This window comes from Lissotriton helveticus, chromosome 10 (assembly GCF_964261635.1).
Source record: "Lissotriton helveticus chromosome 10, aLisHel1.1, whole genome shotgun sequence".
Classification (NCBI taxonomy): domain Eukaryota; kingdom Metazoa; phylum Chordata; class Amphibia; order Caudata; family Salamandridae; genus Lissotriton; species Lissotriton helveticus.
The window spans coordinates 1,155,734,978-1,155,760,225 of record NC_136071.1 but is presented as its reverse complement, the minus strand read 5'-3'; positions in this window follow the sequence as shown (position 1 = coordinate 1,155,760,225).

Below are 25,248 nucleotides of genomic sequence, written 5' to 3'. Positions count from 1 at the left end.
GGGCCTTACTTGGAGTTTTCTCCAGAGTGGGGTTTCCTAAGGAGGTAGTATCTGACAGGGGTGCAAACTTCATGTCAGGATACTTGACAGCTATGTGGAAGGAATGTGGTGTCAACTATAAGTTCACCACTCCCTATCATCCACAATGCAATGGGCTTGTTGAGAGATTCAACAAGACCCTAAAGGGCATGATCAAAGGATTACCTGAGAAGCTCAGGCGAAGATGGGATATCCTTCTGCCCTGCCTTCTGTTTGCTTACAGAGAGGTCCCACAAAAAGGTGTTGGCTTCAGCCCCTTTGAATTGTTGTTTGGGCACCCTGTAAGAGGACCCCTATGTCTGGTGAGGGAAGGATGGGAGTTACCTCTCAAAAAGCCCATGCAAGACATAGTGGACTATGTACTTGGTCTCCGCTCCAGGATGGCTGAGTATATGGAGAAGGCATCCAAAAACCTTGAGGCCAGCCAGGAATTACAGACAGCCTGGCATGACCAAAAGGCTGTCCTGACTGAGTACCAGCCTGGACAGAAGGTATGGGTGTTGGAGCCAGTGGCCCCAGCAGCACTCCAAGACAAATAGTCTGGACCCCATACAATCCTTGAGAAAAAGGGAGAGGTTACCTACTTGGTGGACCTTGGAACTCCCAGGAGCCCCCACAGGGTGCTCCATGTTAACAGGCTGAAAGCATATGTTGACAGGAAAGACATGGGCTTGCTCATGGCTACAGATGAGGGGCAGGAGGAAGAGAGTGACCCTCTCCCAGACCTGCTGACTCAGAATCCTGAGGATGGCTCAGTTGATGGTGTGGCCTTAGATGGCAGCCTCACTGAACACCAGCAACATGACTGTAGACAGGTTTTGCAGTCATATCGACATATGTTCTCCCTGACCCCCAGTCAGACTAACTGGTGTACCCATGTGGTGGACACTGGTGATAGTCTTCCTGTAAAGAACAAAATTTACAGGCAGCCTGACCATGTCAGAGACTGTATCAAGGCTGAGGTACAAAAGATACTGGAGTTAGGTGTCATTGAGCCTTCAGAGAGCCCCTGGGCTAGCCCAGTGGTTCTGGTCCCCAAACCTCACACCAAAGATGGAACGAGAGAGATAAGGTTCTGTGTGGATTACAGAGGACTCAATGCTGTCACCAGGACAGATGCACACCCAATTCCAAGGGCAGATGAGCTCATAGACAAATTGGCTTCTGCCAAGTATTTGAGCACATTTGACTTGACAGCTGGCTACTGGTAAATCAGGTTAGCTGAGGAGTCTAAAGCCAAGACAGCATTTTCTACCCCCAGTGGGCATTACCAGTTTGTGGTGATGCCCTTTGGTTTGAAAAATGCACCTGCCACCTTCCAAAGGTTGGTGAATTAAGTCCTTACTGGGTTGGATGACTTTTGTGCAGCATATCTGGACGATATTGCTGTCTTTAGCTCCACCTGGGAGGATCACCTGGTCCACCTGAAGGAAGGCTAGAGGCTCTGCAAAAGGCAGGCCTCACTATCAAGGCAACCAAGTGCCAGATAGGGCAGAGTAAGGTTGTGTACTGGGGCCACCTTGTGGGTGGAGGCCAAGTTCAACCACTGGAGAGTAAGATTCAGACCATAAAGGACTGGACTCCTCCAACTACCCAGACTCAGGTCAGAGCTTTCTTGGGCCTGACTGGGTACTACAGGAAGTTTGTTAAGAACTATGGGTCCATTGTGACCCCTCTTAATGATCTGACATCCAAGAAGATGCCCAAAAAGGTTCAGTGGACAGAATACTGTCAAAAGGCATTTGATGACCTGAAGAAGGCCATGTGCTCTGCACCTATCCTGAAGAGCCCTGACTACTCAAGAGAGTTTATTGTCCAAACAGATGCTTCTGAGTTGGGAGTGGGAGCTGTGCTTTCACAACTTAATGTAGATGGTCAAGACCAGCCCATTGCTTTCATTAGCAGAAGGCTGACCCCCAGAGAGAAACGTTGGTCAGCCATTGAGAGGGAGGCATTTGCTGTGGTGTGAGCCCTGAAGAAGTTGAGACCATACTTGTTTGGCACTCACTTCAAGATTCAGACCGACCATAAGCCCCTCTTATGGCTTAATCAGATGAAGGGTGAAAACCCCAAACTGCTCAGGTGGTCCATTTCCCTACAGGGGATGGACTTTACAGTGGAGCACCGCCCAGGGACTGACCATGGTAATGCAGATGGTCTCTCCAGGTACTTCCACTTAGAACATGAAGACACAACTGGTCAAGGTTAGTCTAATGTCCCTGCGTTTGGGGGGGGGTTGTGTAGGAGAGTAGGGTCTGCTATCCTATGGTCACCCCAAATTTCTGCTTTTTGCTTCACTGGTTTATGACTTAATGTGGCTGTGGGCCTGCTAATCAGACCCACAGCCTGCTGTTCTCTCTCTAAATTGTTACCCATGTACTTTAGGTGCATAACAACATTGGAACTGGTTCACCTTATTGGCCCCTGTAACAGTGTACCCAGGTACCCAGGGCATAGGTGCTTCCAAGGCCTACCAGGGGTTGCAGCATGTATTATGCCACCCCTGGCCTGGCCTCCACATTTGACACAACTGGCTGATCACTCAGCTGGGGTAAGTCGGTGTAACCACCCCTTACTTAGGTGTAGTATGCCTATACCTAACCTAAAATGGACACATATGTTCCTATCAGTCACTCCTATGGGAGGCCTCATCAATCCTGGAGGCAGAGTGCTTGGAAATATGTGAGATAGTGCTCTGGCATGAGCTGAGCCTGTCTGCAGCTTTCGGAACCATGTCCTTTAGCTGTTTCATGATACTGCCATACCATATACTCTTAAATGCATTATAATCCTCGCGGTTAAATGCTATCTTGGGTTTGACTTTATCAAAACATGTCGAGTAAGGTGTCATACGAATTGGAATACTACCCCCTCGCCAGTTCTGGCGACGGGGGTAGCATTCCACCCTTCTAGAGGGACACGACATGTACCTAACCTGAACCCCGGTTAAAGTTAAACAGAGCCTCAGCATCACAAGATGGATGCTGCCACCGCAGACACAAGTCTGACCTCCTATTGCTGGGAGTCCTTCCAGCGAGGGCAGCTTGGACAAAGGGTTTCCTGCCTTGGGAGGTGCTAGCACCACCCCAGACAGGATTTTGTGTATTGGGTAGGACAGGGCTGAATAGAATCAGACATGCCTGGGGCACACAAGGTGTCCCTGTGCATAGGCCAGTTCAAACCGGTGCTGGGGCCTTCCAGCCCCAGTCCTGGCGAGAAACTGGACAAAGGAAAGGGGGTGTAACCACCCCCCTTCCTGGTTCCACCCAGAGGAGGGACCTAGTAGGTGATCCGGCCCCCCAGATTCGAATAAGAGTGGGAGCTGTGTCCTGAGACTTCAGATCATCCTGTATCAACTTGAAATACAGAAGAAGACTGGAATTCGACATTCTGCTGCTCAGAAGACGGAAGAGAATCTCCCTTGTTGCCAAGGAGTGACCACCCTGTGAACACAGGCACCAACCAGCAACTCGACGTCTGCTTTGCCGCCGCCTCCCGCCGGAGCCCGAGCCCAGAGCCTGACAAGACCCAGACTCCCAGACTACTCACAGCCTGATCCACAGTCCCGGCAAAGAAGGGACCCGTGGAGGCACCGAGAGACGAGGGACCGGACCTCTTGAAAGACCCCTGAGAAGCTGACTGCGCAGCACCCGAGGCACCCTCGATGCTGTGCTTTGGGGTTTGAGAAGCCCCAATTTCGAGCAGCCCTTGCACCGAATATCAGCCCCCCAGCATCTCCACGAACTGCGTGGGGCCCTTTTGCACCGTGCCACTCGACGCGCCATCCCGGCCACTTGCCACGTGGCTAGCGGCCATCTTGGTGACGAAAACGACACACTACACCGCTGGTCTGGTTGCTCCACATTGGCCCTTGCTCCCCTGAAAAGGAGCACCCGCTCTGACCTTGCTGGTCCGAGTGAGAAGCTTGAATCACTTCCTGCGTGGCTTGCTTTAGCCAAGGCCTGTTTGCTCCAATCAAGTTGCCGACACTGCCATCAGCGAGAACCTACGTGGGACAGCTCGTGACCGACTCCTGGACGTCCTTGACCTCTTCTTGTCCACGTGGCTACAGAGACAATCTTCACGACATCACCTGTTTGCACCCGACATCGCCTGGTTCCGTCCTGGTTCCACGGTAGTCACTGGCTAGTGACTTTGAACATTGTCCCCTCTGCTTTCAGGTCTTCACCTCTTCAGATCCACCCTTGGATCCACCGGAACTCTTCACGTCGAGCCGCCTGCAGCATCTTCAGCTCCAAGCACCATCGACCTGCGTGACGAAACCCGACACTACTTCGACCCTATGCACCCGCTTCCTGTGGGTGAGGTAACTCAGCTCCGCCGGTGTTCCCACACTGGTACACACCTCTAGTGTCTGTGTCTGAAGTTTCATCCTTCTAGGTCACTCGGAAGGTTCCTTAATAACTAACTTTGTAACTTTTACGCACCATTGACATTGCATTGGTATTGCGTGCGCTTTCCGCACTGCACCCGAGTCCCGCGGGCCTTTCCCGACTTCTTCACTGCTAGTCCCGATCAGCTCCAGCGATTCCCCAGGCCCTAGGCCTCTTCACTTTCCCCATAGTGGTTCTTATACCACTATTTTAGTATATGGTTTAGGTGGCCCCTAGGGCTCATCCATATTCGTGCAACTTTTGTGTATTTAAACTGTGTTTTGTTTTAACGCATTTGCTTCTGTGCTCATAAAGAGTATAGGGGATATTTGTAGAAATAAATATATATATATTTTCAATATATATCTGTGTGGTGTCCTTTCATTTGGTATTCAAGGGGATTGTGTATGGTAAAACAGCTTGCTTTTCTTTACAACAATGGAGAGAGAGAGGGAAAAATAATAATGCTAGGCACTATGTGAGGTGGGAACTCCTGGTCCCCCAATTAATCTGAAAAAACAATAGAGGAGTAACCCCTCGTGGGTAGGGAGAATAGTAACTCTCTGACAGTGAGCACTAGTGCTCTGGCTAGCACATTTTGCCCCAACCTGTTACTGGATAAGGCATATCCTTATAGAAGACCCCTCACTCACCAACCTAGTTGGTGACATACTTCATCATCGGGGTCCCACCCCATAGGCCGAGTGCCTACAGGGTGTGCTGCGACACCTGATTACAGTGGAGCTGGTTTCGTTTTTATGTGTACAAGACTATCAAAATTGTGTATTAAAAAGGGCCAACTATTGTTTAAAAAGGACCTTTTTAAACAATAGTTTTGTATATTCACATTCACATTCACATTCACATAGCACACTTTCGCTATTTTTATATATTTTAACACGACTTTTTGACACCAAAGCCTTCCTAAATAGGCAAAGGTGCCACACTTTATTTTACTAAGGGTTCAAGCGCTCAAGAATAAATACTTGAAGTGAGTAGTGTTGGCCCTTTTTAATACACAATTTTGATAGTCTTGTACACATAAAAACGAAACCAGCTCCACTGTAATCAGGTGTCGCAGCACACCCTGTAGGCACTCGGCCTATGGGGTGGGACCCCTATGATGAAGCATGTCACCAACTAGGTTGGTGAGTGAGGGGTCTTCTATAAGGATATGCCTTATCCAGTAACAGGTTGGGGCAAAATGTGCTAGCCAGAGCACTAGTGCTCACTGTCAGAGAGTTACTATTCTCCCTACCCACGAGGGGTTACTCCTCTATTGTTTTTTCAAAACAGCTTGCTTCACATGCCTTTACAGAGTTTAGCCTAAGACTGCTTAGTCCATGCTACCCCTAGGATATCTTGTCTATAAGGTTGACTTTACAACCTGCACCATAAGGGTTGATTGGCATGGTACAAGGTGATCACTAGAACTAGTGAGCATCATATACCAGGCCAACTTCTCACATATTGCACACAGTCATGGTATCCTTTTACATTATCACAGCGATGGTTACTGGACCGCAGCACTGCTGATTGCACAGAGCGGTGCATGTTTACTCATACTGTAGCACAGCGATGATTCCTGCAGCGCGACATTGGAGGATGCGCACAGCGGTCAGTGTCTTATTCATGCATTGACATTGGGACAGTTCCTGCAGCACAGCATTGGAGGATGCCCGCAGCGGTCCATGTCTCCTTCATGCATTGACACTCAGATGGTTCCTGCACCACAACATTGTAGGATGCCGGCAGCGGTCCATGTCGTCTTCATGTGTTAACACAAAGACAGTTCCTACACCACATCATTGCAGTTTTGACACAGTAACTCAGTGTGTTCTTGCACACTAACACAGTAATTGTTCTTGCACCCTGGCATTAGGGGGGGGGGGTTAGCACAGTTGTCTATGTTCTCCTTGACCATAAGCACAGCGATGGTTCCTTCACCACAGCCGAGTTTAGGGCGCAATGATGGAAGGGGTCTCAGTATAAAAGTACAGTCATGGTTCCTACACCACAGCAGTGGGTTTGGGCATGATTATTAAGGGAGTCTAGTGCAGAGGCACTTCAAAGGTTCTATGCCCACAGCACGCGGTTGGACACAGCAGCCGCTAGTGAATTAGTGCATTGGTGGATTCCGCACCCCAGCGTTGTGACAGTGAACCCTGGTGGTCCAGGAGGTCTCATTACAATCATATCGCGACCCTTCAAGCACCAAGTTCTAGTACTTCATTGTACAGTTGGCTCCTCCCTCACCAGAGTTAGTAGCACCAAAGGTGCGCACGTAGGAGCCCACCTTGCACTTTCCAACACACTACTTACCCACAGGTCCAGCTGTACTTTCAAGCTGGGGTGAGGTCTGTTCAAGGCGCTGCATCTACACCAGCCTCTTCAGCCTGTTTATCTTCTGTGCTGCCCTTCAGCACCCAAATTAATATTGAGTGTAAGAGAGAATTGAAAGAAATGGAGAGGGCAGGATTCCCACCTAAGATCAATGGAAGGCTGACAGCCCGTGCAAAGATGGACGCCGCTGACCTACTCTTTCTCAATCGGCGCCATATTTCCTGCTTCAGGTCGAGCAGACCCCTTAACAACTCTTTATTAGCAATTTAGTGGGAAATAGATGGACTGGGTGCACAGAGTTACTGAAGATGGAATGATGGGGTGCTGCAGCACCCACAAAAAAATGGTGACTGCTGAATTTCAGAAAGTGAACGAGCAATAAAAATGCCTTTAACTTTTGTTTCTATCTTTTCTCATTTGCTGGGGATTCAAACAGAGGTCAAATGTCAGCTATGGCTTCTGAGAAAATGCTGCTTATTCTTTCAACATGGAAATGAAAAGGATTGTGTAAAAGTGAACTCTCTGACAATCCTGCTGAAGTACAGGGAGTGAAAAAAGGAATGGATCTAGATGTCAGATCTGTTTCTAACACAGCAACATTTCAATTCCTGTAAATCAACTGTTTATATATCCACATATCGGCAGTTAGGTGAAAACAAATGAAGCCATTTTTTTTGTAATTCTGAAGTGTGATGGAAACAAAGATTTTAATAGGATCAAAACAAATTAAGACACTTTACTGGTGATGTGCAATTTATAAATATTGACTAAAATCTGATTATTACGTTATCATTTGTGCACTACATAGTCTATCAGTAAAACTGCACCTCAGTGCAAATTGTGTTGTCATGTCAATAGAAGCTGTGCTGTGTGTAAATAATGGTGCGCTACACACAGGGCCGACTTTAACGCTGCTGCCTCTTGGTGTGACAATACTTTTTGGTGCACCCCCTTCATGACCTCCTCCTTGGATTCCCTCATGGCCACAGGCAAAAGTGCCCCTCATCTCTCCACAGCCCCTCTCTTACATACATTTAATTTGTTTTTAAAGTTCTGGTAAAGGCTGGCTTTACTAATAGGAATGTATATCTGTGCAAACAACCCTTTTTAGCAACATTAGGACTGGATAATGAAAGACTGGGGGGAAAAACATAACATCCCAACCTATTTATGCAGTTCACATGGAGCTCGTTGATGACAGTTCATAGCAGCCACTGATCTATCTTAGGGTTGTATCTTATCAGCTCTGGTGACAAAAAGATCTCTGTAACAGAAGCAGTGATCCACTCAGCTATCCACATAAAATACAGATCTGTGATCTGCATGCTAACCTCTCTTTGCAGCAGGTATATTAACCCTCTGCGCTACTTTATGGGAAGTGAAAACTGCTACTAAACAAAACTCTCTCTCTAGCAGCAACATTAATCACAAGAGTTATCTTTACATTTTTACTGCTGCCTGAAAACTGGATGCACAAGGAACTCTGCAGCAGGTGTTTTTAAATCATATGTTATTGCGAAACACAGCGCCCCCTTGAGGTCAATGCCCCCCTCCACAGGTCAGTGCCCAGTGCAGCCACACCAGTCCCACTGCCCTAAAGCCAGCCCGGATACAGCACCATGCTTTAGTGATATATTTGCAACAGTGTTGTCCAAAATGTACCACTGGCTACATACCACAACCTTACCACTCTCCTTCTGAATGGGGGTGGCTTACTTACTTTACTTGTTCTTTGCATAAAGCTTGCATTTTTTGCAACCCCTATGACTTCAGTGATGAAACATTGATTGCAGCACCCCCACTCTGAAAATTTTTCCTGCACCATTGCTTGCGCGTGGAGGTTTCTTCCACTGGATGGTAAATGTATTGCCATGATATTTCATCGGAGTTGTCAATGATGAGATGAAGTTTGCAATAGTTGATGATGTTCTGAAACACTCACCCACCGTCAAAAGGAGGGCAGTTCATCCCTGACCATGTGGGGAGGCTACGTGTTATTGCATTACACCTGTTATATTGTTCTCTATGTCCCCTGGGTGCTTCTAAACCTGTACTGTTTAAAGCACCCATGTAGATTATGAATAAAGCTTACGGTTTTCTGTTTTTACAGATTTTTACAGATAAATAGAGACAGAAAATCATGTGTTTTCTGTTTGTATTTATTTCTTAAAAGAGGAACAATGCTGAAAACGGTGCTTCTTGTGAGAGACGCTCCATGCTGTCTGTCATGTACTCCAGACAACAGCTGTGCAGATGGACAGCATAGAGAGTTGAAAAAGAGGATGAGAGTTCCTTAAATACCCGCATATGTTGACATATATTGGTAGTATAACGCGAAAATGTACCTGTGAGTGTAGTGTTTTGTTATATGTGGCTGCTTAATTTGCTAAAATGAGACAGGCATCCATGTATGACTGCACGTCCAAGAGTTTAATAAACATGGAAATATACCATTTTACTGCTCCATTTGTTCTAAAAAAAAAAAAAAAAAAAAACTGGATAAATACCAATAAGATGGCTAAAAAAAAAAAATGAAAATTACAGATGCAAATGTTAAAAAAAAATACCATAAAATCAGGAGCTGTAATTAGGAACCATATACCACCAAAGTCCTGTGTACCCTTCTCGAGTGTTTTGGGACAAGTCTCTACTATAACTGGCGCCCTGTTGCCATCCTATCAGCGGCCTCAGGTCAAGAATATCTACGTTGATGCACCAGGAGAGGTTGAGGAGGAAGAAACACTGAGGAAAGACTCTAAAAGCACCAGGTGCAGAACTTTCAACAACACCGGTCAATCATATAAGGAGCAATCAAACCTTCAAAGATTCTCAAAGAAATAAGCATTAGCAAAGCCAATAGGTCTTCCGTATGCGAGAGCTATTGGCTTTGCAAATGTCTTCTAGCCTTGCTGTACCTAAGTGTGACTGCTGTGCAGCATGGTTGATGGTTAGGAAAAAGTACTATGACGTGGTCAGCACAGACCACAAGGGAGAATGACCCATTTTCTTAGTATGGCATTTCTTCTGCTTTCACAACAAAAACAAAGGATTTCAGGAACAAATGACGATAACAGCTGGTCAGCCATTGTAAATCAACAAGAAATTAAATTGCACATTTATACATCAATATTTTTTCAATGGAGGCAGGAAATGTGGCTGGGGGTGCTGAGCAAAGCATAAACTAAGCAGTAATAGCAAAAATAAATGATAACCGCAATCCATTTAAGGGTGCGAGACATGCAATCTGCTTAAAGTGGCCTGAAATTGTCAAAGAAATAAAGATCATGACATGGATGTCATGTCTGAAACTCCAAAATATCTAAAAGGCATTTAAGGAAAAAATTTAATTGTTGTAGTATCTTACCTCCAAGCTGAAGTTAGTCGTTTTGGTCCTGCATGATGACAGCACATAAAATGCTATGCAGAGCAGGGTGCACTGATCCATCGGTATCTTTGTGGCATCTTGAACCCTGTTTGCGCAGGTTTTGGGTGGTTTCTTTTCTGGCGGGACAGGAGAGGTCCAGCAACGAAGAGGGAATGGTGCGGATGGGGTAAGCAACAACTGTGGAGGAGGCGGGGCAGACGAGACAAACAACAATGCAGGATGAGGGTAAGTTGTTGGGCAAGAGACAATGCATGAGGGGACACAGCAAGGGGGAGCAGGTAAAAGGGGAAAAACATCTGTAAGTGGAGAGCAGTGGGAGGACAATGGGTAAGGGAAGCAGGCTGAAGGGTAGGGACAAACACAGGAAGAGGAAGTGAACCTGGCACTTGCTGACGGAAGAGAAGCCGCAAAATGATAGAGCAGATGAAGTCAACCAATGGTAAGCAATGGGCGGGTTCTAAGCCCTCTGTAAGTAAACAAAATGTCTTGCAAGCAACAGCGCATGTTGGGTCTCAGGCGATACCCAAAGTATAGGGTGTGGAAGGGGAGGAAGAAGGAAAACTGTCTACGAGGCGAATGCGTCTGCCAAACATACCAAAGGGCATAAAACAGCCGACAGTGCCTCCAAAACATTTAGGGGCACTAGGGTGAAGGCAGGAGGGTGTTTAATGAGGGGGCAGGGACGTGCCCTGCCTGAGAGCAAAACAGCCTTTACAACACAACCTTTACTACGGAGAACCTTTACCACGCAGTCTTTAGCATGCTGGAAAATACCATGCAGGTAAGTATGTGTACCTTTGCCACGCAGTACTTTATCAAGCAGGTAAGTATTTTTTTTAAATAACATAAGTTTTGTGTTATTTTAAGATATTAGTGATTTTAGGGTTTGGGGATGGATAGAGGTAAAGGGAGGTTAAGTGTGAATTTAGGGTTCAGAGGTGGGTAACAGTAATACAATTATATGAATTAAAAACTAAACTTATAAAGTGCTTGAATACCCAAAGGTGTCTTGGATCTAAAGCCTAACATTCCAGTCGTAAGTACCCAATGGAGACCCCAGCCCATCAATATTTTATAGATTTGTAAAGCAGAGAGGGCATTCTAGAGACTTGATTTCAAAAGGCATTGAACCCCAAAGTTTCGGTGTCAGATAGAAGAAAGATTTTTCTCCCCATCACCTGCATTTAATTTTTTGCATCACAAGGATTTTCTTCCCAGCTGATCTCAGATGTCGCCTAGGACTGTACCACTGAAGCCTGGAGACAAAAATTTTCACCTTTATTGTAGAGAGCTTTATATTAGGCCTGGGATAAACTCTGCGAAGTGACCAGAAATCTCCACCGCACTATGCGGAGTTCCGCAAGCGGCAGAGTGCTTTACGTTGTGCTTTTCATGCTGATTTTTTGTGCCAGATGTTTATCTCACACTGTAAAATCAGCGCGAGTGGCACCACGTGCAGCGCATGAGGATGCTGCTTCTTCCTGCCTCTCGAGTAGATGTTCTCCTTGAGCATCAGCTTCCTCAACGTGAACAGAAGGGTTCTCAACGCGAGCAGTAGCGATCACTCGTGACTGCCCGCTTTGAGAATTCTCGGGAGGCAGTCTGTAGTAAGATTTTCCTTGCTCGTGCTCGCCAACTTAACATTGGCGAGCAAGGAAAAAATTCTGCTCTGGGGGGTTTACGGAACTCCGCATGCTATGCGAAGTGGGGAAAACTCTGTATACTGCGGGAGCGGAACAGAATTTCACACCCAGGCCTAATTTATATGCAAAGCATAATGTCTTGAGCACAGCCCTCTTCTGCACTGGCAACCAGTGGAGAGCCTTAAGCTTCTTTGATACTGATTGAGGTTTAAGTAGATTCCAAAATAAGATGGGTTGCCGCATTTGGTGCTCCCTGAAGTCTATTTGGAAGCGTCCTATTTTTACCCAAGTTAAGAGCATTGCAATAGCCAAGGTGCAAATAGATTTAAACTACGACCAGAGTCTTCCATGAGTAAACAGGAATCATAGGAGATATAATTTTGAAAACTCTCAAAGTGTTAAAACAAGAGGACACAACCTGTTTACTGTGATCAGAGAAGGTTAGTGAAGGATCGAAGACTGATCCTAGATTGAAGGTAGATTTCACTGGTGTGGGTGATGGGCCAAACTCAGGCAGCCACCAAGCCTATGACCAAGACAATGAGGCTTTTCCAAATAGTAGGACTTCTGTTTTTTCTGCATTTGATTTCAAGCCGCTTGCGTTCATCCAAATACTGCCCCCCCTGCATAAAGTTGAGAAATTTGGCTGCTGATAATATATATTGTAGGTTATGATGACAATTGGTGGGTAACATCTACACAGGAAGGATTAGGGGTAGGTATAGGTAAAAGGAGGTAAGAGTGATTTTAGGGTTCGAGTGGGTAGAAGTAAATGGAAATAAAGTCAATTTTAGGATTCAGTCTGGCTCTAGGTAATGGGGATAAGAGTGATTTTAGGGTTCAGGGATGAGTAGGAGTAATGGGAAGTAAGGGTCAATTTAGGGTTCAGAATAAGGTAGAGGTTAAGGGAGGTGAGGGTTGATTTTAGGGTTTAGAGGTTGTAGAGGTAAAGGGAGGTAAGGGTGATTTAAGGGTTCCTGGGTGGATAGAGGTGATGGGGGGAAGGGTGATTTTAAGGTCCCGGTGGGTTCAGACTAAACCATGGCACTGACTCAGCATTGCTAGCTGTTTCGGAGACCTTAAAATGATCTGCCGCCCGGGTCCTTTTGTATCTCTCAGCGGCCTTCAACACTTTTGTTCACGATGTCCTACTCGCCAGTCCTTGGACACCGGCTTAGGGAGGAATGTCTGGAAATAGAGTCAATTTTTCTTGTCCGACAGAAAACAGAGTGTCGCTCTCCCTCCTTTTCGGTCCAAACTACTTTCTTTAAGCTGTGTGGTTCTGCAGGGCTCCACCCTCAGCCACATTCTTTTAAATGTCTATGTGTCAAACTTAGTGGCTGGAATTCTGTCGTTTTGGTTTAATATGACATCTAATGCAGATAACACCCACTTAGTTGTATCTATATCCAATAATGTCTTGAACTCAAAATCCATTTTTATAAACTGTATGGCGGCATTTGTTCGATGCATGAAAGACAAGTACCTTAACTAGAAAAGGGACAAAATGGAGGTTGCTGCCTTTGGCAAACTCTCTTGGACCTGGCCCACTGATTGTTGGCTGGTGGAAATGGACACCCCTGTCCCTCCAGCTGAATCAGCTAAACATCTGGGCAATTGGATGACACTTTGTTATTTGACAGTGAGATGAATAATGTGGTAGCTGTTTGTTTTGCTTTGCTCTAACCCTGCACAAAACATTTTCCATTACTACCGGTAAAAGTACAAGCCCTGATTTCCTCAAGACGGGAATATACAAACTCCCTTTACCTGGACTTACAGCTGTTAATTCTGAAACGTCTTCAGATCTTCCAGAATGTAGCTGCCAGACTCATTCTAAACATTCCTAGCCACAATCACTAATTCCATGGCCACTCCACACCGGCTCTTAGGACAGCAAAGCATTATGCTTGAGTCTCTGTGTATACTTCACAAACCATTAAATTCCCGGTGGCCTTGCTATTTTTTTTTTAATGTTTAGAAAGCTTTATTGAATAAGATATGCCAAGTAAAACAATAAATGCAGAGTTACAAATCAAGAAAAAAAAATACAAAGGCTAAACAATTTGGGGATGGTACAGAATCAGAATGAGTTGAAAAAAAAAAAACTGAAAATCCCGAAAGAAGTGGATAAAATATTGCAAATACCAAGAGAAAATGCTTTTTTTTAATTACTTGCTATTTAAAACACGATTTTTCTTTTTATTGCTGCTTTACTTCAGGTATCCTTTTTCGGAAAAAGATTAAAATGTGTCTCTTTGAGCTGAACTTGTAACTGGTAACTTACCCTCCATATGTTAGAATATACAGCGCTGAGGAGGTGCCCATGGTTTAGCAGCGCACTTTCAAAAACGTATATAATTCATTCATTCATGGGGAAAATGCTTTCCGGAAACCCCCATGTTCTACAAACTCCACCAAGAAATATATTTTTTCATTTGTTTGCCCTTCTGGAAAGAGAAGTACTCGTGCCCTTTAAAGGCATCATCTTCAACCATTTCCAGAGCAGGAAAATGACAGTAAAAAGTTTGTGAATGCCTGTGTTTGTGAGTGTGTGCAAAATGCCTGTTCATACCTGCCCGAAAAATTCACTCCTTCACCTCACAGTGGATTTACTCCCATGGAAACCTTTACGAAATCTTGAAGTGAGTTTTTTTCCGAGTGAATTTTTTTGATTTGGAAAGACCTTTTCTTTCAATACAAAAAAAGTCTAGTTAGGTGTGTGAACTGGACTAGCATGTGGGACTAGCTCTGTGAATTCCGCCCAATAACAGTCAAAATAGTAGAGACTTTGGAATCAGAGTCGGTGATGTATGTGGCTTTCAGTAGCGGTGTCAGTGAGAATGATAACATGGAATGGATTTAAAACGCCTTTTACACACCTAAGCTCAACTTAGGGATTCAAAAGGATTGATCTTCGAGTGCAAAAAATAAAGAGTGCAAATTAAAGTTTAGAACTCACGAAATGGGAATTTGGACTCCTACATTGGTTCACTCAAAGGTTATGTCACGCTTGCACAGTTTGCTAGTATGTGGCAGCGAAACATACACGCAGAGCCAGCAGTGGGTATTTCAGGGTTGGAATGCCCACGAATCACGAGGTTGGTGCGTTTTGATAAACATTTGCAGGTCCCCTTCCCCAGTGCTTAACTTGTAAAACATGAAGGGCCTTATTTATGAAGGCCTTGCGCCGCCGGTGCGTCACTTTTAAAATGGGAAAAAGTGACGCACCGGCGGCGCAAGGCCTTCATAAATAAGGCCAGAAGTGCCAGGGCCCACGGTTTCACTCACTGGTCCACTGCAACTGGCACAACCCACCTCACTTTTTAACTGCAAGTGCAAGTTCACATTTTATCATTTTAAAGCTATATTACCTGGTTTAATGCTGCACTAAATGCACAGACATAGCGCTGCCACCATGTGGGGTTTTCTCAAAAACATGTAACGTGTTCAGAAATAGGTTCTGGTGCCGAGCACCGGAAAACACTGGCACAAATAAAGCACTGCTTCCCACCCTGGATACAATCAGATATTTCCTCCTGTTAACGCAGGAAAAAATGTGTATACTTGGTGTAAATCAATAGGGAATGCTCCTAAAATATGTAGGGTGTAAGAGGAAGAGATTTCTCCATGAGGAGAAAAATAAAACGAACACAATATCACGTGTAAATACACATCTGCTAAGCACTTAGAGCCATATATACGAACACATTTTCCTATAGACACAGAATGGGTAAAACCCTTTAATACATCTGGCCCTTTCACATGAGTAAATCTACACAATCTGAATTTACATATATAAATATTTGCGCATGTATAAATACATTCACATGTGCGTGCTGAGGGAAAGCTGTGAGTATTGTAGCTTCCATGAAGTATACCCCCAGTGCAGCCGCAGTCCATGCAGGTAAGAGCGGTAGGGCCGGGTGGGGGGGGGGGGATTTCGACAGACGACGAGGGAAAATGTATTATTTATTTAATTTTTCCTCGTGGTAGTCTGTCAAATACCCCCGAACCCGGCCCCAACGCTCTTACCTGCACGGGCCACGGCTGCCCCAATGTAGTGTAAATTTGAAAAGTGCGTTAATTTACTGTAAGCCTATAAGAAAATCTATAGGTGTACATTTTCTATGTGGTGGCCCCACGGCTTTTGACATATGTTTGAGGCATGACTCGTGTAATGAAGATCATGATGAATATATAGAGGGTAGTTACATGTTTGCAGAGCTGAGGACACACATAATCAATCAATTAATCAATCATGACATTTGTATAGCGCACTACTCACCCGGAAGGGTCTCAAGGCGCTTGGGGGAGGGGGTCCGCTATTGCTCGAACAGCCAGGTCTTGAGTTGTCTCCTAAAGGCGAGATGGTCCTGGGTCAGCCGAAGATGGATGGGGAGGGAGTTCCATGTCTTGGCTGCCAGGTAGGAGATCACTTTATTGTTCATGGTGCTGACTTCCAGCCAGGTCACTGCCTTTGCATGGTCCAGGCGTTGCTCTCAGCCACTGCAGTTGTCTATATTGCCAAGAGGCGGTGCAAGGTTTTTGTTGGCATAGGCAAATACACAGTTGGATGTACATGTCCTGCCCTTCATATGGTCTACTTGAAGTCGAGCCCTAATCCCTAGCATCACTCATTTATTGTAAATCATGAATTCTCATGATGTAATCTGGCCGCAGTCATTTTATTGATCTGGACTCCTTTTCGCTCCATGTCATTTCCTTAGATAGCCCCATAATACTTACATATTGTTTGATGTAATTTCCACTAATATCACAATTTTGCCATTTAGTAACTTTGGTGCATATGTATGACAAATGCGTTTTGCGAGTCCTTAATAGCGATTTTTTGCGAATCGCTATTAAGGACTCGCAAAATGGAATATATGTAGGAATCGCAATATTAATTCCAATTCTTAATATTCCTTAATTGCGGATTGCAAATTGTGATTCGCAATTAAAGAATACACTCCCATTCATTCCTAAGGGCATGTATGTGCGCCACATGGCACTTTGAAAAATGCAAAAAACTTGCATTTTTCAAAGAAATTGCAAATTACCACCAACTTGAAGTTGGTGGTAATTTGCAATTTCTTATGCCAAAATCAAGCAACTTGGGTGTTTCCTGCATTGTATTTAAGGAATCGCAATTTGCGATTCCTTAAATGCAATCGCAAAATAGGGAATCGCAACATTTGCGATTCCCTATTTTGCGATGCCCTTTTGGAATGATACATTCTAAAAGGCCTTTTATCGTTCACAAACGGGCTGATTCTGAGAATCACTCTGAGATTCTGAGAATCGGCCCGTTTGCGAACAGAAAAAGGGCTTGATATATAAGCCCGTATACAACTTGAAAAATCCTACCTACATTTGGGGCCAGATGTAGGTCGGTCGGTAACGGGCGGAAATCGGTATTTTCGTCTGTTACCGAGCGGTAATCAAGAATTGGTATGTAGGGTCCCTTTTTTACAGAATCTGTAAATTTACCGATTCGGTACATTTACCGATTCTGTAAAATACCGATTCGGTAAATGTGAGATGTAGGTGGGACTCTTCTGAGTCCCACAAGCCTTACTGAATCAGTATTTTACCATCAAATCCAATTTAATGGTAAGATACCGATTCCGGTGTGCATGCACATGTGTGCATGCACACCTCTGCCATATGACAGGCAGACCTGCCCTTGGGGCATGTATGCCTGCCACATGGCACCCGAGCCTGTTTTGGGGGGCCAGAGGGTGTCAAAGTGACACCCCCTGCACCCTTGTGAAATTCGGTATTTACCGATTCGGTAAATACCGAATCGGTAATGCCCATTCATTCCTATGGGCTTTAAAGCCCATAGGAATGAATGGGCATTACCGATTCGGTATTTACCGAATCGGTAAATACCGATTTTTTCCGATTTGGTATTCCAGCACATCTGGAATACCTACATATCCACCCCTCTGATTTACCGATTCATAATTACCGAATCGGTAAAATTCGGTAATTAAGAATCAGTAAATCAATTCTACCTACATCTGGCCCTTGGTCTCCGATGGTTGTCAAATTGAATACCACTCCACATAAAACAAAACTCAATCGTGAGTCTGTGCCTGTTGTTGTGATTGGCTGAGGGCGCTGGCCTGCCTTAACCAATCACATGGAGCCCAAGCTTCTCTGCCGCCCAGTGGTAACCTGTTATAAAAATCTGTTTAAAAAAAAAAAATCAAGGACCTCGGATGCTGCCTTCATTTCTGATCTGAGAGCGGCTTGTACAACAGGGCGAGGAGTCTCTGTTTTCATTACCATCTTAAATATTTGTGGGGCCAGTGCAAGACACATTTTAAAGTCTCCTGTAGAGAACAAATTATTTAAGAGTGATGGCACTCCCAGCTAGATATTGACAGGTGTGAGGGCACACCAAGGCAAAACAAGCGGCCCGACTGCACACATGTTGAAACCTAACTGGCTGTGACTTTCCTCTTGGATAATAGTACTGTTGTAAGTCAGATGCGTAGAAGTTGAGGTCACAAATGTGTTTGTTGGATGGTGTTTTTTTCATGGGACTATTTGGGTGGAAGGTTACGAGAATCACAGATATTGGATTTTTTTATAAAAAGTCTCTAATATTTCATTGCATTAAAATGATTTTCAGGGAAAGCCTGGTTTTAAGGTTTACAAAAATGTGCATCGAATGGGATGGACTCGCATAATATTGGATCCATCCTTCTACATTTGGGTAGGCCATGTATATATATTTACGTTTGGCCTTATGTACTTCTGTGATGCAATAATATTAATGAAATATGGTGCACCAACTGTAGGGTAACTGCCTTTACTGTGTGTTTACATGGTGGTGAACATTATGGCCATAACAATGTTAATGCTATGGAGCTGGTAGAGAATCGCTTTCTAGGTCTCCTTACCAACCTCCTCACTAGTAACCCACTTGTCCAGCTCCGGCTTGATCTGGGTATTAGATCTCTTGTCCACAAAGTTAGACTCTGACCATTGTTGGTCTGTTGGAGGATCTGGTCCTCAGTTGACTTAACGCCCTTTTGGGCGGGACTAGAAGAAATCCTACAGTTCCTTCGGGCTGTTAGGCTTCCTTGGCTGGGGCATATTAAGTGTTGCTTAATAGAGATTAGGTGTGAGAATCTCTGGGTGCACCCAGAGTCTGCACGTAACAAATCCAGCGGGATGTACTGGAGCCGTGTAAATAGTGATTTGCTTAGGACCGAAAGGGAAGGCTCCTTGACTACAGCTTTTCTGGAATTTAAAGATGTTTACCACCCGGAGTAGTAAATGGATGGAATTGAACCCCGGGCAGCTAGATCTCTGTACATTAATTCCAGATACGGTCTTTGCCCCTTTTGACATTTACCACAAAATGGAACTATCCCTCTTCAGAACTGAGCTGCCCCTTCTGCCTAGAAACCAATGAATCCATCGACCATGTCCAGTTCTTCCACCCGCTATACCACGCTCCCAGGATGAGGTTCTGTAATTCTCGAGTCTGACTCCATTTTGTTCTGCGCCACCATTTTGTGTTGCTATCACATAGGCCTATAAAGGTAGCCTGGTGAACAAAGTGGCCTGACCTTCTTAGTTCATGTATACATTAACTAGGTTTCTCTTTGACTCTGAAATGAACTGTAAGAAACTGACCTCTTCACCTGAAACTGACCTCGCAAAGCCAATTTCCCTGATCGATCTTTGTCTGAGATTGTCAATCAGTGTTCAGGACATCGTTAACTTTTTAGTTTCCTTGCACATGCCTTATCTTGTTCAGCATCTGTTACTGTTTCTTTTTTATGTTTCTTCATTACATGGGTTATGCTTTCATATATAGGTTTGTCCGGCTTGTGGAGATTGAATTTGGGACATTCCTAATAATTAACTTTTGGGTTGGGATACTGTAAATTGAGTTTTTGCTATGTGATACTTTGTTTGAAAATGTATCTTATTGGCTAGAATTTTTTACAGTGGGTGTACATTTATAATGTGAATATTGGGTATAAAAGGAGACGTCTCGCCTTAGTAAAATGAGCAGTCTCCTGAGAATTTACACCGTGATGTATTTCTAGGATCACTGTTACTAGCTGCAGCTAATAAACTTGGTCTCTGACGCCATCCAGAAGTATTCCGTGTCTTTGAATACCAAGACAGGTGAACTCGAAGATCTCAGGCGTGCCCCTGACGCCGCTGGGTTAAATCCCGGTTCTTCAAGGAGGTGTTTGCTCCTGCTGTTGTGCTGTAATCTGGGTGTTAGGTACTATAAATCTGCTTCAAGGATCTTAAGATCATACACAACTCAATCCTCTTTGCTGTCTTGTGTTTTTTACTGAGCTTGTGTAGATGCAGACAGAAAAGGACTGTCCTGTTGTTATCAGAATCTGTTTTGGGACATGTTGGCATTCTACTTTCTACTATGCAAGTGCCTCTGAATATATTAAGTACGTGCTGTTCAGTATTATGGATTTGAAACCCAAGTTAAAGTATGTTTTTTAACTATTTTCATTCTTAGCCATAAAGAGTGACTATTACTTATTTGCTGCTATTACAAAATATTATTTTCCCTGGATCACCTAACCCTTATTTATTGAGATAGTTTAATGCTTATCGTACAGATGTACCTGATTTTATGCACTTTTTTATTGGCAATGCACTGAAATAAAGTTTGATATGATGATGATATATATGTGTGTGTGCATACTAACATTTTCCTTTTCAGAAATGTCTCCTATAGTTTTAAATTGTAAGGTGGTGCACTAAAATATAGTTAATGCAGTACATTCGCCAGGGATTCATAAAAATAAATAATTCTTGTGTTCGATGCTTACTTTATAAATTGTAACCAGTTGTCATTTCTATTTAAAAATACATGTATCAGTTATAGTGCACCATATAAGAGTACAGTATAACATGGTTTGATTTCCATATTGAAGATTACATTTATTTGGATATATGAATGTAGAACTAATATGCATTCATGGAGAAATCATAAGTTAGCATGACTGTGCACCTTAAGCTTACATTTGAGACATTTAATACTAATGTGAAAGTTGTTTTTCTGCATGTCTTTCTCCTCAGGAGGTGCTGAACAAAGCCATTCATTAGTTAATGAAAAGCAAATTGTATTTCTGAGATAGTGAGGCGAGGAAGAACTGGCAAGGTCAAATAATTTTAATAAAGAACAAAGGGAGTGTTACCAGTTGGTACTATCAGATGAAGGGAGGAAACCAAGGATGCTTTAGAAGTGGAGACTCGAATGTCGGAGTTGTGTGTAAGGTGCCAAGTTCTTTCTTGTGAACTGAAAGATACTGAGATTTGTATGAGAGCCTGTCTTCTCGAATGCTCTTTGTGCATTTTAATTAGTAAACCCATGGGTTTAGTCAGATTCCCTTTAGACGTGGAGAGGTACAGACCTCTCTACACATCTCTGATTGTGTGGCTTCATGCTATACATGAGTCCTTACTTTTACAACTTCTGCAGAGGTACGGATGATGTCACCTTTCTTGCTTCCTTGACTCAATAGGGTTATCCCTATCCATAGGTTAGTGTAGAGTTCATTAGATGCCGCAAATCTTTTCCATGTATGGGGAGAACGATCATAATCGTTTATTCAGTCATGAAGTTATTTTCCTCATATTTTGATTGCCGCCACTGAGATACTTATATGTTCTTTGTTGTTGATGACCAACATTGTAAAACGTGTTGGTCTTCCATTAATAATCTTGAATTTCTACAGTATTTTCTTGAGATTGATTTATATTAGTCTGGCTTAGGGTTGCAAGAAATCTCTTAACTTCAAGTTACTGACTCTGACTTTTATTGTCTGGTCTTAATGATCACACTGTACTTGGAAATTTAAACCGCAGTTAACCCCTTTTCCTTTCAGGCTACTAAAAAGGTCTATTGACCAGAACTGAATTGGAAGAAACAGGCCACAGCATTCTCAGAGCGATAACAGACTTTAGTCACAATATAAAATAATTGTGGTGGGTTCTATTGTGATTTAACAGTGCAAAGAATGTATGCTCTTTACGGGGATTTGATTAACCATGTTTGAGAGAAAAAAATTTCTTGCATAATGTGCTTATGATAATGACATACAATGCTCCAGAAGTTAAATAGAGGGCATATTCTCTATAAACTCAAAGGCATCTTCAACTTCAATTATCAGGAGCAGTCTGTCAGTTGATTCCTCCATGTTCTCCAGCGACTTTTCCACAGAGTTCCAGTGTTTTACTAGAGCTCAAACATTCTATTTTCATGACAAAGGCCTGGTTTAGATCTTGGTGGACGGGTTACTCTGTCACAACGTTGATGGATATCCCATCCACGGAAATATAAATTAAATTATATCCTAAGGGATTTACATTTCATCGGATGGGATATCCATCAACGTTGGGATGGAGTAACCCATCCACCAAGATCCAAATCAGACCTAAAGTGTTTTACACATAAAAGTCCTGTTGTTGGAAATGGAGCGGAAGAATTAAAAAATGTTACCATAGAAGAGAAATGATGACACATAAATTTTCGAATATTTTCCTCATGTATGTCACCATAATTCTGGCAGGCTGAGGGAAGCATGTACTTTTAACGGGAAACATCCTTTACCACGCATGAATTACAACGCGGTATGTTACATCGCAGTTTTGACTACGCAAGTCGTTACATCGACTTGAGCTGGATGGCGCTCTAGACTAAGGAATAGCGTAAATTACTATTCCAACACCTTCCCTTCTGTACGTAGACTGGAATTGGTATAGTAATTCACACTGTCCCTAAGTCCAGCACCCTCCAGTGCAAGTCAATGTAATGACTTGCGTTGTCAAGACTACGATGTAACATACCGCGTTGTAATGGAACGCGTTGTATCGTCAAACATCCACTTTCAACAGCAGTAGTCTGTAAGTTGATTTCCTAGAGGTTTCCTCTAGCATACTAACAGGTTTTAATGAACAACCAGAAAGGTGACATTCTATAGTCACAACAAAATGGTCGCCACATGCATAGATAGGAGATGTTCAATTTAAAGACTTTTCTTTGGAACAGGCTCAGGTAGATGAGCCTTGGAGTGTTAATGCAGACATGAAACCAGCAAGTTCAAAATATATAAGAGAAGTTATATATTTTTAGTTGTGTATAGTCAATATAATGTAGTAGTTTTTTGGGCTAAAATATTTAATGAGAGAGATCTCTTGCTAAATCCATCATCACCCTTCCACATCTGTTTCCACTGACTATCCACCCTCTCTTTTGATTAATACATCTTCAATTTGAAAATAGTAATATTTTGACAGATAACAAGGTATGTAAATCTTCTATTTTAATGTGTGGCATTAACATTTTAGTGTCGAAGGAAGCTATTTGCAGAGTGATTTCTTATTTAAAATGAATAGATTTGTGTTTGTATGGATAACAAGATCCTCTAAATAAGTTGCCATTTAAAAATGTGATTTTATTTTTTTTACTTGTTCCTACTTCATGTTGCATCTCCTTGTATTCATGTTCTCTGATTTCAAAATTATGTTTAATACATATAAGGAAATGATAAAACACATTTAAAAATACATATGTATTGTCTATAGAAATATTGTGGTGTATGCCTCACAAATTACTACTTTCACAGTTAATTAGTTACAAAAATGTAAATAAATAAAATTATAAATCTGTAGAATACTGAATTTACTACACAAAAAATTGCAACACTTTAAAAATAAAACTCAAAAAAAGTGAAAGGAATGTTTTTCAGGGACTAAACAATTTCAAGAACTTGTAATGGCTGAGATAACCATTTTCATATACATTTTTATCCTTCTGAAAAGTGGATGATTATGAAGCTCTCTTCTTCAGCCGCATGCCTTCCATAGCAGCCACATCCTGTGAGAAGGTAAACATTCTAGTTATTTATTAGAACACTGTGATCTTCACGGGCCGCTGTTGAGGGAAGAAGGCGTAGTGATATGTGAATTGATACTGTAATGAGGCTTGTCTCAGGCACCAGCTATGAGTCTCCTGTGTAGATATCGAACGTTTGGGAGCCAATCAAAATGGAGTACTTTTGGCACTGTGTACAGCTGTCTGATTTACAATGGAATGAAGTGCACATTTTCAGCTAATTCAAAATCTTGTCATGCCAAACAATATTGATTATACAATAAACTTTTAGAAATGGGGCATGCAGAAACAGCCAAAAAGTCAATCTGACTTCCATCAGCAAGCCAAATAGTATCAGACAACACCTAAACAAGCAGTGACACTAGTATTTCATTTTTCTTTTGGAGCAAGCCTCCTTTTCTGTCTTGAGGCAAGGGTGACTTGAAGGATGTTCAGTGCATAATAATAAAATAGGACACATCTACATAACTCTTAATTGCTTGACATGGATAATCACAAATGAATCCCTTGGCACAGCTGGCATTTTTGCTGTAACAGTAAAAATAAACCACTCCTCTTTCCACCATTCTATCAGAGAAATCTGTTAACTTGCTTCTCGATTCTGTCTCCCTGTTTGCCCTGCCTGCCTCTTTCTATGTGTGCATTTCTTTGGCTAAAATGACCACTCACTGAGCTGAGTTAGTAAGATGTAAGGAGTGGACGACAAGAGAAGAACAGAGTTGTAAAGAGAACGGTAAAGCAAGAGAGGTGAAGTAGAGTGAGAGGGAATGTAGAGACAGAGATGGTGTAGGGATAAAAGTAAGGAGAGAAAGGTGAGGTAGCCATAATAAAATATAGACAAATTTAGAAAGAGGAAGTGGTATGTATAGAAAGAGTAAAACAGGTAGGTACGGTTTTAAGTGAGAAAGAGAGTTTGGGAGAACTAGAGAAAATGAGAAGGGAATGTAGCATGAGCAAGATGGCGCAAGGTACACTAAGGGCAAAGGTAGGGAGAGAGGTAAGGTAGAAATAGAGGTGGGTCATAGCGAGGTAGAGGCAAAGAGAGGTAGAGGTATCCAGGCAGAGGTGGTGAAAGAAGTAGAAAGAGATTCAAGTTACAGAGCTGTATTCTGAGAGAGGGAAATTTGAGAAGCAGTACAGAAAGACATGTCAGGTAAAGAGAGCAGTGAGGCAAAGAGTTTCCAAGAGAGCAGTGGGGGGTAGAATGATAAATGAGGAATTGAGGCAAAAATGGTGAAGCAGGTATACTGGACTGAGGTAGAGAAGAGGTGGGGTTGATACACAGGTAGAAGGACAGAGAGTGATCTGGAGAAAGAGTAGTGAGGTGGAGGAACAGCTGAGGTAGAGGGGGTGAAGTTGAAAGTGAGGAGAATAATAATATGAATCCGCATTTGTAATGCGCACAATCACTCGTAAGGGTCTCTAGGCGCTGGGGGCCGTCGGCAAGCTATTGCCCAGCTATTGCCCAGAGTCACATGGTGCTGGGATAATCTGCCGCTGGTGCCGGGAATCGAACCGTGATCCCCGAGTCAGTCACCCTAG